The sequence below is a fragment of the Maylandia zebra genome, linkage group LG9 (assembly GCF_041146795.1).
Source record: "Maylandia zebra isolate NMK-2024a linkage group LG9, Mzebra_GT3a, whole genome shotgun sequence".
Classification (NCBI taxonomy): Eukaryota; Metazoa; Chordata; class Actinopteri; order Cichliformes; family Cichlidae; genus Maylandia; species Maylandia zebra.
Genome location: NC_135175.1, coordinates 7,524,912 through 7,541,563, shown reverse-complemented (window position 1 = coordinate 7,541,563; position 16,652 = coordinate 7,524,912). Strand labels below are relative to the sequence as shown.

At 40.5% G+C, this 16,652-nt stretch overlaps 1 protein-coding gene across 7 annotated transcripts in view; it reads right to left on the bottom strand.

The window, feature by feature from the left end:
* mpp7a (MAGUK p55 scaffold protein 7a) overlaps positions 1-15,277 on the bottom strand; it is a 63,830-nt gene extending 48,553 nt beyond the window's left edge. For 2 of the 7 annotated variants that reach the window (XM_076887937.1, XM_076887939.1), the window contains exon 1: positions 15,032-15,277. The gene's annotated coding sequence lies outside the window, so the exon portion shown is untranslated. The remainder of the gene's footprint in view (positions 1-15,031) is intronic. The other 5 variants (XM_076887941.1, XM_076887938.1, XM_076887940.1 and 2 more) reach the window with 4 other exon arrangements.
* Between the last annotated feature and the right edge of the window lie 1,375 nt (positions 15,278-16,652).

The window sequence follows — 16,652 nt, the reverse complement described above, 5'->3', positions numbered from 1 at the left end:
TCCTCCACATTCCACACACACAATGACGTACAGCCAGCACTTCCTCCTCCACTCTAGCAAAATGGGATCAGTTTCCATCGCAGCCTGGCTCCCATCGTCCTGTTGCTTTGTTAGTGAAATCGGAGCTGTGTGGATACAGGTTACTTAGTCTACAATTATAAAAGAAAAAAGTTCTCAAGCTTCAAAAAAAGCTTTACAAAAGGTTTCTACATGCTGTAAGCATGTTTTACTGTGAACTCAGAGAGGATTGTGTAATTAGGTGTAGGTCCTTTCTACCTTTCAGATTCAGTTACAAGGTTAGAGGGTTAAATAGAACTGAACATGTAAACACTTCTCCTGCCTGCTGAAGGGAATTCAACCCGTCTTGGCCTTAGTAATTAAACATGGTCTCTGTTCTAATCCATAGTTTTTCTTCCTTTGTGTTAATTCTTAGTTCTTGTCCTGCTTAGTTTTATGAGTGTTTTCTCAATGAGAAGGAAAACTGTAATTTGGTTACATCATTGGTCCCTCTCTTAGCTAATCCTTGTTTTATTTCCAAGGTTTGTTTTCCCGTTTGTGTTTTTAGTTCCCTTCTTTATTCCTTTTCTGTCCTTGATACTGTCTTGATTGAGTTCACTTGTGTCTGATTGGCCCTTTAACTGTTATGTGTAATAAGTGTGTTTTTCCTCAGTCTTTGTCAGTGCAATAGACCTCATTCACTAATATGTGCATAGAAATGATGTTATTTTGCATAAAAAAATAAGTGCGTATGCGAATTTACTGTCAGATTCATGAAATGCAAATGCATTAGTGAATCAGCATAATTCTAAACCAACAGGATAGTGCAATCAGCATTTTCGTGTCTCCAATTAACTGTATGAGCAAACAGATTTACCTCAAGGTGAAGGAAAGAAAGTGGCAGTGATGTTGTAAGAGAGAAGCCTGTTAAGGCAAGACAGCAGGAGAAAGACCAACTGAAGAAATTTAGACAATAGTGTCCTAGGAGGAAGCCACAAAAGGAACAGCTTTCCAAAGCTTCCAAATAAAAAGCAAAGCTCGGGCTCAGAGTCTGAGGAGGACAAGAAGGTCCAAGGTGGACAAGGGAGTAGGGGTGGGTTTTGATAATCGATTTATCGATTAAAATCGTTTCTAGCTCGGATAACGTGATATCGATTCATTAAAATCCTGAATCGATTTTTTAATATAAATTTATTTTGCCCGAAATGCCAGAATCTCAGGTGAAACCTCACAAAATGTCAACAACCACCAAACAGCTAAAACAGTGAATGAGAGCAGGAACACAATACTTCAACGCACAAGACTGCTGTTGTTTACAGCGCTGTCGGCCGCTGTTTTTTCCTTTTACTTACTTCCGAAAAGAAAACCTAATTTCTGCTGTTCAATGGGCTACTGAACAAATTGAAACGGTAATGTTCATATGTTGATTAATGGTTTTCTTTCGTTTTTGATCTACTGCAGAATATTTTTATAAGATCCCAGGCCAGGAAAATCACCATCATCTTTTTCTGTGTTTTATCTTCAGCTACTTTGACACAAAGGCCTCTGCTGTGATGCTCACACCTTTGATAAAGTCTTGCAAGTGTCAGCTTCCTTTTTATAGATACAAAAATGTGTAAATGTACTGATCTTAATTATAACATTTCTGACTGTCTGAGGCAAAATTTCCCAGATACAAATCGAATTGAATCGAATTGTGGATCGAATTGATTCGGGACCTTGTGAATCAGAATCAAATCGATTCTAGAAATCAGTGACGATACCCAGCCCTACAAGGGACACCTGATCTGTCAACCAAATAAGAGAAAGTTACTAAAAAACATCCATATTCTGGGATATTCTGGACATCTGTGATAGTACGTGAGGACATTAAACAAGGTTGAAAGTCAGTTTTAATGAAAGATAAGATTCTTGTTGCACATGGTCTGAGGCAGTTTTAAATCAGTTTGTTGAATATGAACAAATTAAGGTGTGAAAATAACAATGAACTGCAGGTTAAACTCAGATTTGTGCATATCGACTGAATGAGACCCACTGTGCTTTGTATAATTCCTGCTGTTGCTTCCTAATTAGATTCCTAATGTCTGATGTTTATAGTTTTAGGCCTCTGATTGCTTGGTCAAAGTATAACATTTCCTGTTGACCACCCAACTGCCAGTTTATTTTGTACCTGCATATTAGTTCTTTCTATGAACTTCCTCAGAGATGTCTGATAGGTACCAGCGGTTATTCTGTTCAAAAATGCAACTAAAATTGTGTTGAGCTGTGCTGGTGTATGCTGCTTTTCTGCTTTTCCTCATTCGACACACAAACCTTGTATTAGTGAAACCACATTTTGGGCTTTACTGGGAAGTCATGCACAAGTAAGAAGGAAAACTACCCAGTTCAAGACCCCTGAGAATGCTAAATAAACAAATAAAATCAGTTTCCAACTAAAGCTGGTATCAGCTGGCACACACCAAAGAGAAAAAACAACCTTAAAACTTTACTTTGGATCCAACATATTCAAACCATCTAACCACATATTTCTCCAAGTGCAAATGGGATTTGCTATCACTGCAAACCTCTGACACATGTTGAATGTTTCTAGATAAAGTTTTTTCTTGGAAATAACCTCCTTTGGCTGAAAAAGTCCAGATAATGGAATAGTGGAGGAGTACCTGGCCGTTATCTTTACTATAAATGCAAAGCTGAAAGAAGTTGCCTGGGTGGTGAACATGGCAGAACCTCACTGTATCGAGCTGAAACTTTTGTTTTAAAAATGAAAACCTAAAAATCCATTGACAGCCTCAGAGAGGCGGTGGACTGCTGAGTGCCACCAGTGATGATCCCTAGTTCTGTGGATGATGGCCAGGCTAGATGTTCTAATACCTCGTTACGCAACGAGCCATTCACTTCACCCATTCACACTCCCGTCTGTTCAAATCACATAGATGAACTAAAGCATTTTCTAAGCGTTATTAGGCTTCCCCAGCTTTAAAAGAACTGTTAGGGATGAAAGAGGATGTGTGTGAATCAATGGTGAAAGTCAAAAGCTTAATGATGTGGCAAAGGGCCTGCTTGGTGTCTGCACCCGGAATTTCCCACGTTTTATTGTGCAGAACAAGAGTGCACTACACAGAGTACACACTGCTGTCACAGATGTTATTGACAAGAAAAGAGCAAACTGATGAGTGACCTTTAACATGCAAGCAAATTTACCAAAGTGTGCACAATACACTTGGTGATGCATACACACAGTTACTCAAAAGCACTTTCACAGTTGCTTAGACACTGCTTAGTGTTTACTGATGTTGCTCTGCAGTCTAAATGCCAGCAGCTCTGTTGAAGCTTTGAAAACTCAGCCCTATCTAAGGTCTGGGAAAATGAAAAACGTGCAGTTTTCTAACTAAGATTCTGATTAGATGTAAAACTTTGGAGTGTCATGTATCAAGCGAAGATACATGCAATAATGGGTTACAGGCAGCTGTAGCCAATCGCTGTGTACTAGGCCTCAACTACACTAAATGGAGTCACTGAACTGCTTTTCAAAACTGTGTTTGATGTTAGTGCCTAATGACTCTTTATTAGTGTAATAATTTGATAAATATTATGACTTGTAGTGATGTTGTTACTGATGAATGTTACTTAGTCCTAATTGGCACCAATAGATGTCCTAATGTTTGTTTTAGTACACTTTACTGATAATAACTTCTACTAGGGGTGGGAGAAAAAATCGATACTGTGTAGTATCGTGATATTTTGTTTGCTAATAATGTATCGATACAGGGACAGCAGAAATCGATATTTTGTTACAAAAAAAGTTTTTATGGACTGGAACATGCTCTGACTTCAGAGCATTCTTTTTCTGAGCAAGAATCCTGACATTCCTTCACTGTCCAAATGTGTTTAACTTTTTTTTTGGCAGCAATAAACATGACAGTTTACTTATTTTAATTTAAGACATGTTTTATTTTAATTAAGTTTAAAACTTTTTTATTTAATGTAAAATTATATTTTGTTTTAATTTACTTTCAAATTCTTCAGTTTCTGAATGGGCTGCATAGTTTTCATAAATTGCATAGTTCAGAATAGCTATAATTGTACCAGATGGTTGCATTCAGTTAAGTTGGACTAGACTGTAATACAAACCGTTCAGTTTGTCAACAATAAAACTGACTGAAATGAGAGACTGAGTGTGAGACTTTGATATTAGATAAAATGAATATTGATAAAGTTTACCTTTATGTACAGAATCTGAATTTCACAAAATATTTTAAAAAATTGCAATAATATCGTATCGTGCGTTAAGTATTGTGATAATATCGTATTGTGGGATGTATGGTGATTCCCACCTCTAACTTCTACCATCTGGTCCAAATAAGGTAAGATCAGGTTAGAGCAGGGCGATATGACCAAAAATATTTATCACGATATACATTTGAAAATTTGCAATAACGATATAACTGACGATATAATTGACACTAGACAAAATACTTTATAACTCCTCAACTTTATTGGTGCAAAAAAAACCCATCAATGTATTTTCACTTAAACAAGCAGCTTTTTTATGTGCATTAAAGTTATATAAAAAATTTGCAGTGCAAATGCAAATTCCTTGCTGACAGTTTAACCAAAAGGCATTTCCTGTGGAAATTGGCTGACATATCCTCAGCATAACCATGTATATATCCACAAAACTTAAAAAGCGGTTATACACACACAATACAGTAATATTATGTTGAAGCACAGTATGTATCACTCCGTGAGCCGCCTGCCTACAATAGCCGTAATGCTCTGACAATCCATCAAGCTGTGCGGGTTCGTAGCTTAGCAAAGTTGTACTAAAACATGTGACAGATTTTCCAGCGCCGTGTACCACATAAAATCGTTTCGAGGTCAGTAAACACGATCAGAATTCATACATAAGGCACACGGGATTATAAGGGGCACTGTCGATTTTCAGAAATATCAAAGGATCGATTTTAAGTGCGCCGTATTTTCCAAAAAAACACTGTAATAACGACGCCCTGCTAGCATGCACTACCAAAAATAGTGCTTTGTTGTGTATCTGATGGACGAAAGCTAAACCAGTTCCACACCACTGAAGTTGCAGCATTTTTACAAACCAATTCTGGTTCATCCGTTTCATTTAACGATCCGCTTTCGCTCTCCTCATTCTGCATCGCCGCCATGTGCGTATGTAAACAAAGGCACTGTGCGTGTGCGTTTTACCCATGTTCTATCGCAATATTTCATTTTCCTATCATTGCCAAACATTACACCGGTATGATATAGCCCAGCCCTAGATCTGGTTCCAAAAAACCAGCAGCGATAATACTAAGCTGCTGTGAGTCTCTTAACCAGGAGGTGATGTCATAGTAGTTCCTGTCATTTTTTATATCGACTCTATGGTCTACACACCTCTCCTCTATCAGTAGCTACTGCTTTCTGTTCCCTTAATACAGTTTTCAGCACCATTAGGAACTTGTATGAACTTCTCCAGTTAAGGACATAAAGAAAGGAAATAAACAAAAGTGGTGTAAGTAACAACATACTGAAATATCACAGGTCATAGCATTTTTTCACACTGCAGTTTGGTCTTTTGAAGTCGAAGCATAGTCAGCTGGATGTGGTTACAACGTTCACACATTCGAGTGCTGTTAGCGTCAGAACCTAGCCCTCGCTGAAACCACTGAAAGTGTAGTCAAAACCAGTAAAACTAAAACAATCCTTTCCAGCATCTGTCTCACAGGTTTCTCATGTGATGGGGTGTCTACTGAAATACATTAAAGGTACTAATGAAGGAGGACACATGTCTAGGTTGTTGTGAAAAGATTTCTTTAATACTTAAGATGGATATCAATAAGATTTTAACTGATAGCAGTGCCATTACTGATTTTGCCTATAGGTCAGAGAAAGGGACGTCAATTGGATTAAACAAAATACGCTTAAAATGAACAGTTCATCTGTTTAACTAATCAGATAAAGACAATTTTTGTCACTTTTTAACAATTTTAGAGACAAAGTTTTAGGTGATTTGTATCTCAGTTTAAAAACGCGAACTTTCATCTGTTTAAACATTTTGGAAGCTTAACTTACAAAGTTCCCTTCTCTGCCAGCATCTGGAGGTCATCAAGAGAAAGGAAGGACGATTTTTTTCATTCTTGATCAAATACCAACTCTATAGTCCAGTCTATTCATAGAGATCAAGTTACAGCTTCATATTTATTTGTCAACACCAAAAAATTGCATTACTAAATGAAGTTTAAGGGAAAATCTTTTCCTCCACACTGGCCTTGACCTTTGGGACGACAGATTAATAAGTGACCAAAACATCTCCAGTAAATTCTTTTGTTCTCCTTTAACAGCTACTTCACATAAACCTAACTGAGAACTAAAGCAGCTTTTCTTATATGCATATCATAGTCTTGTCTTGTCAACTGCTTCTGAGAATCTTGGGTTGAGGTGTATTGTTGGTAAATGTATCCCTGGCAGATTCCCTTATGATGTTTTGGAGATTTAACACCGCTGTCCTCCTGTATTAAAAAAGAAAGAAAGAAAGAAAGAAGCAAGCTGTTCTACAGTGGCTCACTGGCACACAATACTCCTCTGTTCACTGGATGCCAAATGGTCCAGTCATCACCCCTCATGCCACCCCAACCCCTCTTTCACTGTCTCTCAGGATTTTTCTCTGTCTTTCCCTGTGACAGAAGCTGCTGCTGATGGTCAGTCAGATTAGCTGAAGAGTCAACTCGAAAACAGACAAATAAAGAGCTGCTTTGTGTCCGTCTGGTGCCAACGACCCCGGAAATAAGAGAGGAAACTGAGTGGACAGAGAAAGAGCCATTATAATGACCAACTGTTAAAGGTTGGGTTTGCAGGGAAAACCAGCAGTACCTGGGTCAGTACGATGTCCAATTATATGCTTTTATTTTAATGTGTATTTCATGTTGTCGCAGAGGTTCTCAAATAATGGATCAAGCACAGTGAATCTTGAAACTATAGAAAAACTAGAGATTTTTCACTTGTTCCACTGGCAGATTTTTTCACTTGCCTCTGACAAAGGACACTAAACTTCATTAGGCAGTCACTGGGTGGTGGGAATTATTAAAGACTGTAATTAATAAGAAAATATGTGAGGGGGGAATTTTAGCTGACTGCTAGCATGAAAAAAAAAACCCTTCAAAATGGAGGCAAACTTTTCTGTATGCATTCAGATAGAAAACTAATACTAACAATGCCAAGCATCCCTCCTTAAAGAAACCTAGCCTACTTCAAAAGAGCATGCAATCTGATTGGGAGGTCACAAATCTACTCACTACCTTAATACCACTGTGCTGCTATACAAGCACTTCTGAATAGAAAGCTGAAATACAGAAACAAGTTAAGGAGATCTCAAGTGATGTAGTATAATATCAATCAAAACTCTCTGAACAAGTTTCATTATCATAAAGCAAGCATGTGACCCAAACCCTATCCCCACACTGCACATCTATTCAAACTCTATTCAAATCTAAATAGACTAACAGCTGCATTATGGTGCCGCCAGAGAGAGTCAACTGCACCAACACACGGTGCTCCATGAACACCATACGCCTGCTGTTATCAACTGACAATCCAAAGCAAACTATAAATATCATACTTTGATTTCACCAGAGCAAAAAAGAAAAAGAAAATACAGTCGAAGGTTACTCAGCAATTAGTGGTGAGCTAAGTTAGCGGTGCTTTGATATGAGGGTTCTGTGTCACAGGCGGCAGGGAGTGCTTACAGCTGTTTACATTTTAGGATGGTTCCCAAAAAACCCCCAAAAAACCAACCTCATTTCAGCTGGTGGAAATGTTAGGCTGAGGCAGTCATTCCTGCTGGTTTGAATCATGTATGCAATGTGAAGGCAGTTTAGGTTCAATGTGGCAAAACCTGTTTAGATAACAGCAGCATGAAACAACAATGTATTAGTATTAGAAAACAAAGGGACATTTGACAAAGGGACATGGGTCAAATTTACCAAACAACACTGCAGAAAACAACAGAAGCATACAATGTCACAAGAAACATGCTGTACATGCAGGAAGCTACAGTTCATAACAGCCCAGAACAGTCATTAAAACACTGTAGCAGTCACAGCTGTAGTCACATAAGCTCAGTGCGAAATAATTTAGTTTTTCCAAGTCCTACTGTGGTGCGTATAACATGTAGGTTTTCCTATTGACTATTCACTTGTGTAATCCTTATATTGAGAAAGAATTAGGGTTATTTTCTCTCCAGGTCTCACCAAACCTTCTCTCACAAAAAAGACTAACAGAGCTCAGAGCGTAGCACACTGCCCTGCTGGTTTAAATAGTTTATAATCCCTTTGTCCCTTTGTCTGCCATCATTTAGACTGAATAGCCTTTATCATGTGGGTCATCAAAGAGTGAAGATTGCATAGTTAATAGTCCTATTAGACTCTTGTGAAGGGTTTATTCACAGTCGAATTGCCCTAATTGTGTTCAATGAGCAACAAGGGAGTAGACACACACAGAGTGGGGCTCGTGGGCTAAAAATGAATGAATGAATGAATGCCTGTCCGATACAGGCACACACAAACACACACAGAAGCCTGAGAACATGCTTTCCAGCTCAGAGACAAAAACATGCATTCACACACACACACACACACACACACACACACACACACACACACACACACACACACACACACACACACACACACACACACACACACACACACACACACCTCCAAAGATTTACATGCAGTGGCGTGTAGTTGAGATTGCTACCCCTGCAGCCAGAAGTAGGTGGCAGGAGACAACAGCAACAAGTGTGGAGAACTACAGCTCCCACTACTTGAGACACCCCACACACAAAAGAGGGGGGGATGTACCCGTGAAAAACAGCATTGCTTTCTGGAAAGGGTCCCTGCCAACTGACAGAAAACAGGCAACAGGAGAAAAAGAAGAGAAAAAACCTCTTAGCCTAATCAGCACCATTCTGGAGGTCTGTGCAAGATGCCACCCACAGTCACAGAGAGCATACCCAAGTACTAAGTCCCCTGCCACTCATCACATCAATGATAACAATGCAGCAAGGTCAAGAAGGTGAAGACATCTTGAGTGACATCAGTAAATGAAACATGCTTTACTTAAATGCACCGATCCACTACAGAATGAATAGCTTTAGATCTAGCAGGCCAATAGCAGCCCACATCAATGGATACCCTAACTCATTCCCTTCTTCAAGTCAATTGGTGAAGCACATACAGGTCATGCAATTGAAACTGTTATTTTAGCCTTTCCACAACGGCTGCAAGTCTGCAAACTTCTTTGCAACCCATCTCACCTCGTGCTGTTTAATATAAATGATCAGCGGCTAAGAAAACAAGAGCAGTTGTAGTGGAACTCAGATTCCTTGCCAGAAAGCCCAAGGTAGCAGAAAAAAGGAAATACATTAACATTAAGTTCACTTAATCTCTTTATTTTGTGTCCTTGCTCTACAGGACCCTTCACCATGTAAAAAAAAGAAGGCAATGTTTTAGGAAAAGAAGTCATGTTCGCTTGTGTTATCTGTTTTATCTGATGCTCTCACAGCAGCAAGCAAGGAAGACTGTGCTGACATCAGTGTGTTATGTGCGTGTTGCATCATAAATGGTGTTACATTACCCTTACATTAATTAAATCAAATGCTCAAGTTACTGTCAAGTTGCTGTTAGAGGTAAAGGCGAGCAAGGAAATCATGGGTCACAGGACAAATGTTTGGTAACTAAGGGCTCCAAACACTCTAAATATCATGGCCATTAATACAGCAGTGATGAACGTCACTGACAGTTGACGAAGATCTTGTCATGCTGATGGAGTAAACTTGAAGCCTTCAGGTCAAATAGCAAAAACAAAAGTCTTCCTATTCAGATCCACAAAAGTCATTAAGTTCACATTTAAAGAGAGTTACATAAACTGCATTATTTAACTAAACCACCAACAAGCGCACAGTTTAGGCTGTTTTAGTTCTATTTGCCCCGAGCGCACTGAATAATTCATGGCGCTGCCATAAGCGGAACAGGCATAGTAACACTAAGCAGGGGCCACGCATGGAAAACTCTCATCAATAAAACACTGTTTGACAAATAAGCCTGACATCAGTTAAGGGTACCCTCTTCTGCCTCTAGCCCTCACTGACTGCACACAAGTTCTTACAGACATGCATCATGTCTTTACATGACTGTGCAACATTGTCTTTGAACTAATTATAAAAGAAAACCATGCATATAGAGTTTACTGTACATATTCCTGTTAGCGCAAAGGCTTTAAATGTAAATCAAATTAGGTTAGAGATGTAGCTGAACACGTGCATGTCTTAATTGCCTATGACCTAAATGAGAAGAAAACAGCATCCCACAACAAGATATCACTTTCCTACTAATCATGTTTAGACCTTTACACAGTAGCACATGGCTTGACATTCTCCCTTAGGGTTTAGGGTCTAACTTATTTTCACTAAGTGCTGTCATTCATTCAGTCTCTCTGTTTTCTCCATCAAAAAATGGGCCGCAGTGAGTAAGGAGGGCTGCATGCCTGCACAGTGAGCGCAGCGTTTCATGTACACAGGCTGGAATGTGATGCAGTTGACCGTCGGTGTCTGATAGCTGGCATCTGCTAGGTGGGCTCATTCCACCGCAGCACAGCAGAGGCTTAGGTGGTACTGAGAGAAACTCTACACCTCTGCAAGGCAGGCAGGGGCATGAGAACACAGCATCACTAATGCTCATCAACCATGACCCCTGCCAGGGACCCTGACGAGCACATCAGTTTAATGTATCCATCTGGGATTGGCAGAGCGGCAGAAGGCTCACAAGTCCACTGCAAACTCAGAGATTACAGAAAGATGGTCACTATAGACAGACAGTAGGACTGATGGATAAATAGATGGATGGATGAATGGTGTAATGAAAGAATGGCTGGGGTGGGTAGATGAATGAATGAATGAATGAATGAATGAATGAATGAATGAATGAATGAACGGAGAGACTGATGTGTCATTGGATAGCCTGTTCTCAGTATGCATGCTGCTTGGATCATTACAACAACAGCAGTGATGAAGTAAGAACAGACTGAGTCAGAGAGGATCACTTCCACTGATGTCAGAATTGTTGATCTAGTTCTGGGAAACTAGCTTTAACAATCTCATCACTTCTCAGCTGTCAATTTCACAACATGGGTTGCAACATGTGCGATCATGGACAATGTGCTATATAAGACCCTTGACAAATCTACATGCGAGGTGTAAAAATATTTTGATCAATCTGGCTTCAGACTGTATAAATGGATTAAGCTAGTGAAACAGCATACTTGTATTCATATTTCATATGATGCCAAGTTTAGCAAATGGCCAGCTGTAAAGTAGGTTTGCCACAAGGCAGTGCTCGAAGACCTGAGCGAAGAGAACACAGCGCTTGATGAAGAGGAAGTACTGCTGAAACACAATGACTTTTAAAAGAGTCCACAATAACACCATGTCTTTCTCATGATTCTGTGGATTTTTTAGTCTTGTGCTTCACTTCAGTGCCAGAGGAGCTGCACACTGTACTCCAAACATTCACAATTAGCAGACACCTGCCTACTGCTTGAATTAGACTTAATTTATTACCTTTCATATTAAATATAAGCAATTCTTGGAGGTGTTTAAGAAGAAAACATTTGTGAAACACTTATTTAATAAACTTATTTTCCCAGCGTTTCTCTTCCAAGTCAAATGCTTACAGCTGTGCTTAGACTGGTGTATGAGCACAGCTGCTCAGACTTCCTTCTCCCGTGACACCAGGCTTCTGCTCGGGGGATGCTGAGATGTTTCCAAGCCAGCTGAGAGACAAAGTATATCCCGACTCTGCCCAAGGGTCTTTTTCCTCTTTGGCCATGTCTGAAACACCTCACACGCTGACCTTGTGATTCTATCTCAGATGGGAAGCTTGTCAGCCTTGCCTTCGCAAATGGCGCCGTACGACAAGGGTGATGCAGCATCCACTGGTGCGAGCTAGATTTTGGTGTCATTTTAGCCTGTCGTGCACCTCTCAGTTTTTGTAAGCAGATGTAGGTTCTGCGGCTGCTTTTACCAACATTTTATTGCTCCACGAGTACAGAAGCTTGTGGATTCACAGATTATACAGAGGACGATATTGCAATAGTTTGAAAAAAATGAGACTTCTGCTTCCAGTTTTAACTTATTCTCATTGTACAGCAGCGCTGATGTGAAGGTTTTGTCTGAGTAGTGACACCTAGTGTTCATGAAAATACTGCAGAAAGTAACCACGCCCTCAGTGCTGGTAGAACTGCTATAGAAATGTGGCGACACGCGCCTAACAACACAGCCTAACAACAGGTATAACAGGTCTATAAGTGTGTGTCCAGGCAGGCATAAGTGTCTTTCAGTTGCTACCATTAGCTCATGGGCAAAGATAAAGCTCAGAAATTAAACAGACCAATCAAATTGACAGTTTTGCCTCTAGGCTCAGCTCTCTCCTCATAAAATCTGAATAGATGATGCAGATGCTTCACCAATCCATCTGTCCACTCTTTCCCCCACTTGTGAACAAGATTCCGGGATACTTAAAAACCTGCAGCATTAACAACAGGCCCAGTACCCCATTCTCCTGAAGCATCTCCCACAGGACACCCAAGAGAGTCATAGATACATGACAGACATAGAGTGGTCAGGCAAACTCCAATGAACTGTCTTCATACAAGGCAATTTCCCATGACTCTGAGAGCTGATAGTAATCCAAACTAATGCTTGGATTAAGAGTCTTAAACCACTGTATCCCACCCACCCTTAAGCCCCAAGAAAATAGCCTCCCTGCTGACAAGCAGTTCCGAACCAAATCTCAGCTTTGTCTCCGGCCGTGGGCACAGCACTGAGCTGCTGATAGGTTTCTCATCAACATAGACCAGGCTGGTGTAGGGACAGGAAGCGTTTGTCTCTGTCAGCAGGTTGCCAGGGTGAATTCTGGGAGTTAAGCCTTCTATGCATAGCATTCTCAGTTCCCACATCTCCCTCCCCCAGCTCAGTGACCATCCACGCCAGGAACAAAACCCTGAGAATGCGAGCTATGCAGAGCTGCAGCTCGGAGACACCTGTTCAGGCAACCACCACGGGTCAAACTCTCCTACACGGAGCCTCGTCTGAGTCACAGCATTTGACCCCACCCTAACCTCCGCTGCTCCCATATACACACTCCAGAGAACTATGTGCACAAAAAACAAAAGAAAATCATCTGGCAGCAGGGATTTGCACAGTCAATTTCCAGGATGCAAACATTTGTACCTTGACCCCTTCAATCATCACTAAGAGTCCCTGAACCCACTAACCATGACAAACCTGATTTAATGAAACCCTCTGTCATGATGCCCGACTGCTGACCTCACAAACAAGCTTGAGTAATGAACTTGACTAAAATACTTACAAAGTCTCCTGAGAGACTTTTCCTGCCCATTTGGAATGCAGACTAAAGGCCTCTTACCCTTTTCTAGACAAGATTTGAAGAAAAAAAAAAAGTTGGGTTATTCCTAGTGAGCGCACAATAGGTGGCCAAAAAACTGTAGATTAAACCACACAGAGGAATGTCAGCTCTTCAGAACGTCCCCTCAGTGGCAGTGAACCATGAGGAAAAGAAGGTCATCCTCTTACTGTCTTTTTTTTTCCTTTTCACTCTCAGCCAAAGCACCACAAATGTGGTAGAAGGATACGAACAAAGTCACTACTGAGTGATGGGACACAGTTCAGGCACTTTACCTGCCAGCAAGCAGTGAGAGGTTTATTTGAAATTAAGTCACCTAGACATTGATTTAAATTTGGAAAACCCTTGAATTCAATGGGATTTTTGCCAGTGAAGTCCAGCTTTGTTTTTAATGAACTGTTTCCTCCAAACATCACTGCACTTCCTCTTTTACATGAGAGCCACATTTGGAGTCAGTGGTTATGCAGAATTTAACTTTCAAGGGACTCAGAGGAATAAGAGGAATTGAAAACAACAGCTTAATTCGGCAAATTATACTGGTGTCTTGGGTCCCTTTGACTTTTGGCCACTTCAAGAATCCCATTATAGGAAGATACTTTCACTTCTGGACTATCAGGCACTCTTAAGTAAAGATGCACAAAGGGTGTGAGCTATAATTATATGAAGGCATAGCAATAAGGATTATGAAGGAATTGTGTGAGACAAAACACACATACACCTGCTCGATCATGATTATGCACATTCAAAATATGCAAAACCAGTGGCTGAACTGGGAGGCGGTGGCAGCTGGCCAAGTGCTGAGTCTCCCGGTGTGGCAGCCCAGTCAGAGGCTTGGCGATGTCAGCCAGTGTCAAGCTCCGTGTCACCATACTTGACTTCGCAGGGCACAAGGGCTCTGTATTCCCTCTGTCCACACTACAAGGCGTGGATAGAGGGAGAAGGAGCTTTACGTTGTAGGTGTGTGTGCTTGTGGAAAGGTTGTCTTTATGCTTGGTTTGTGTGTATTTTACCAGGCTGGACTACCTGTGTCGTGTCATTAGGTTGTACGTGTAGCCGTGCATGTTGCTATCACTAATAACAACTTATCACTGTCATTTCGAAACATTGTTGTGGGCCCTGCAACGCAGCTGCGTTCACTTCCCCGCGGAAACCCAAGAAAAGCCGTCAGGTGAAATTTTATTTACTAAAAAGGCGATATTAGGAATGAATTTCACATTTCACTGCGCATATGATATCGACAGAAGGGGACGAGGTTAACATTTCCTTCGAATTAATCAATTTTACCGTGTAAAATTTGGCACAAGTCCCAGATGGTTACTTTTATATTTTGTAGGTTGGTAACAACTGAAGTTCGCTGTTAGGTTAGCGCATACAAAGCAACTCTATTACACTGTTACACGGCTAGTCTCGCTACCTATAGCCTTACGCTTTTCCCCCATGGAACCACTGCAATATTCACGGCAGCTTTTATTTTAAATACAAATATATTCGTTTGTTTTCATTGTTCTGACAGCTGTGAGGATAAATAACGTGATGGTTCTACTCACTCGGAGTTCGGAGTTGAATGGCCACGGTGTAGCTACTCCACTGGTTCTTTCGAGGGCAAAACTTTTCACTGGTTTTGTTTCCCACTTTTAAAACCGTCTGTTCTTTCCTTTGTAGACCCTTAACTCATCCCCGCTCTCTGCGGTGTGTGCTGAGCTTTCAAAACGTTACGCCTCGGCAGACGGTGCCACTCTCCAAGAATCGTAAAGTGCTCTGTCAAGGGGCTGACTTGGAAGCGGTTTGTATATTTAGACACAGCGTTAGCGGGAGGGCGTGCAACAACACAGAGCTGCTCTGAGATCTGTGCCGCGCGGAGCTTTCACCACCCAGGCAACCCCATCCGCTCGTTCATTGGTCAGTGCTTTATCGAGGTGTGTCCAGAGATTCAGTCTACATTTTAATTGGCTTGTTTTCGTTGTCCGTCATCCGCAAACGCCTTGTAAACTTGCCTTTCCGTAGTAAGCAAGGAGGCACAATTACAATTAAAAATCAGGTCGCTGAGGAAATATGTTTATGGACACATTGATGGGAAATTTACAGAAGTGCATCCAAGGCAAAGGTTATGTGTGCCAGTTTAATCATAACGAGTGAAGTATTTCATTTATCGACAAGTATCATAGTAGGACTTTTTTGTTTTGTTTTTTCTATTTAAAAAAAAAGCTGAAAAAAACGGAACTAGAAAATCAAAACCCATAAGAATCTAGTGTTCAGGTGAGTTTTTGTACCTTTCCTACTAGAGCCATAAAAGTGGTGTGATATCTCCCCCTATCGGTCATATTAAGATAGAAAGCAACAAGTTGCCCAATGAAGGGCCAGAAGTGATTTGATTTAATTCTGCTTTATTCCTAAAACAAATAAACACATACGTAAATAAATATATTAATTAATTAATGTCATTTTAATATAGCTCAGAGACATCATACACATGGTCACACGCAACACTGGACGTGTGTGAAAAAGTTCCTGAAATATGCTAACAATAGAAACACCCCCTGTTTGTGGCCTCTTGTCCCCACATTAATTTGCACTGTGAGCCAAAATGCTTAACTGCAGCTTCTTTTGTCCTCGGGCTTGGGATATGATGTGGGCTGCATTGTCTGGGAACAATGGACTCCTGCAGCCCCCTTGTGACAGCTACTCACTCTGAAACTTTAATACAACCTGGTCAAACTCTGTGTTAGGAAATGGCTTCACGTAGTACGCGTTTATTATAGTCCATAACGATTCCTTTGGGGATTTATATATTTATGTTTGGATTTGTCTTTTTTTATCATTACTATATTCCTTTCATAAATTTTTGACAGACAGATTTTTTAAAAAGTCGACTGAAAGTAGAATAGTACAGTAATTAAAAAAATGGCCCCTGTTTCATTTGTTAATCTGACAAAGGAAAGTCAGTCATTCAAAATCTTCCCAGTCGTTTGTGGTATACCATAAACCGTGTTTTAGGTAGTGCAGTTTTATTGATTGCTGACGCTTAGATGAATATCACCTGCGATGTCAAAGTACAACCACTAGATGTCAGGAGAGAACAAGTCACTGGCAGTCTCAGATCTGTCAACATGATATTTATTCACAATCGTTTATTCAGTATGGAGGACCACAAGAGCCACGTGCATTAAA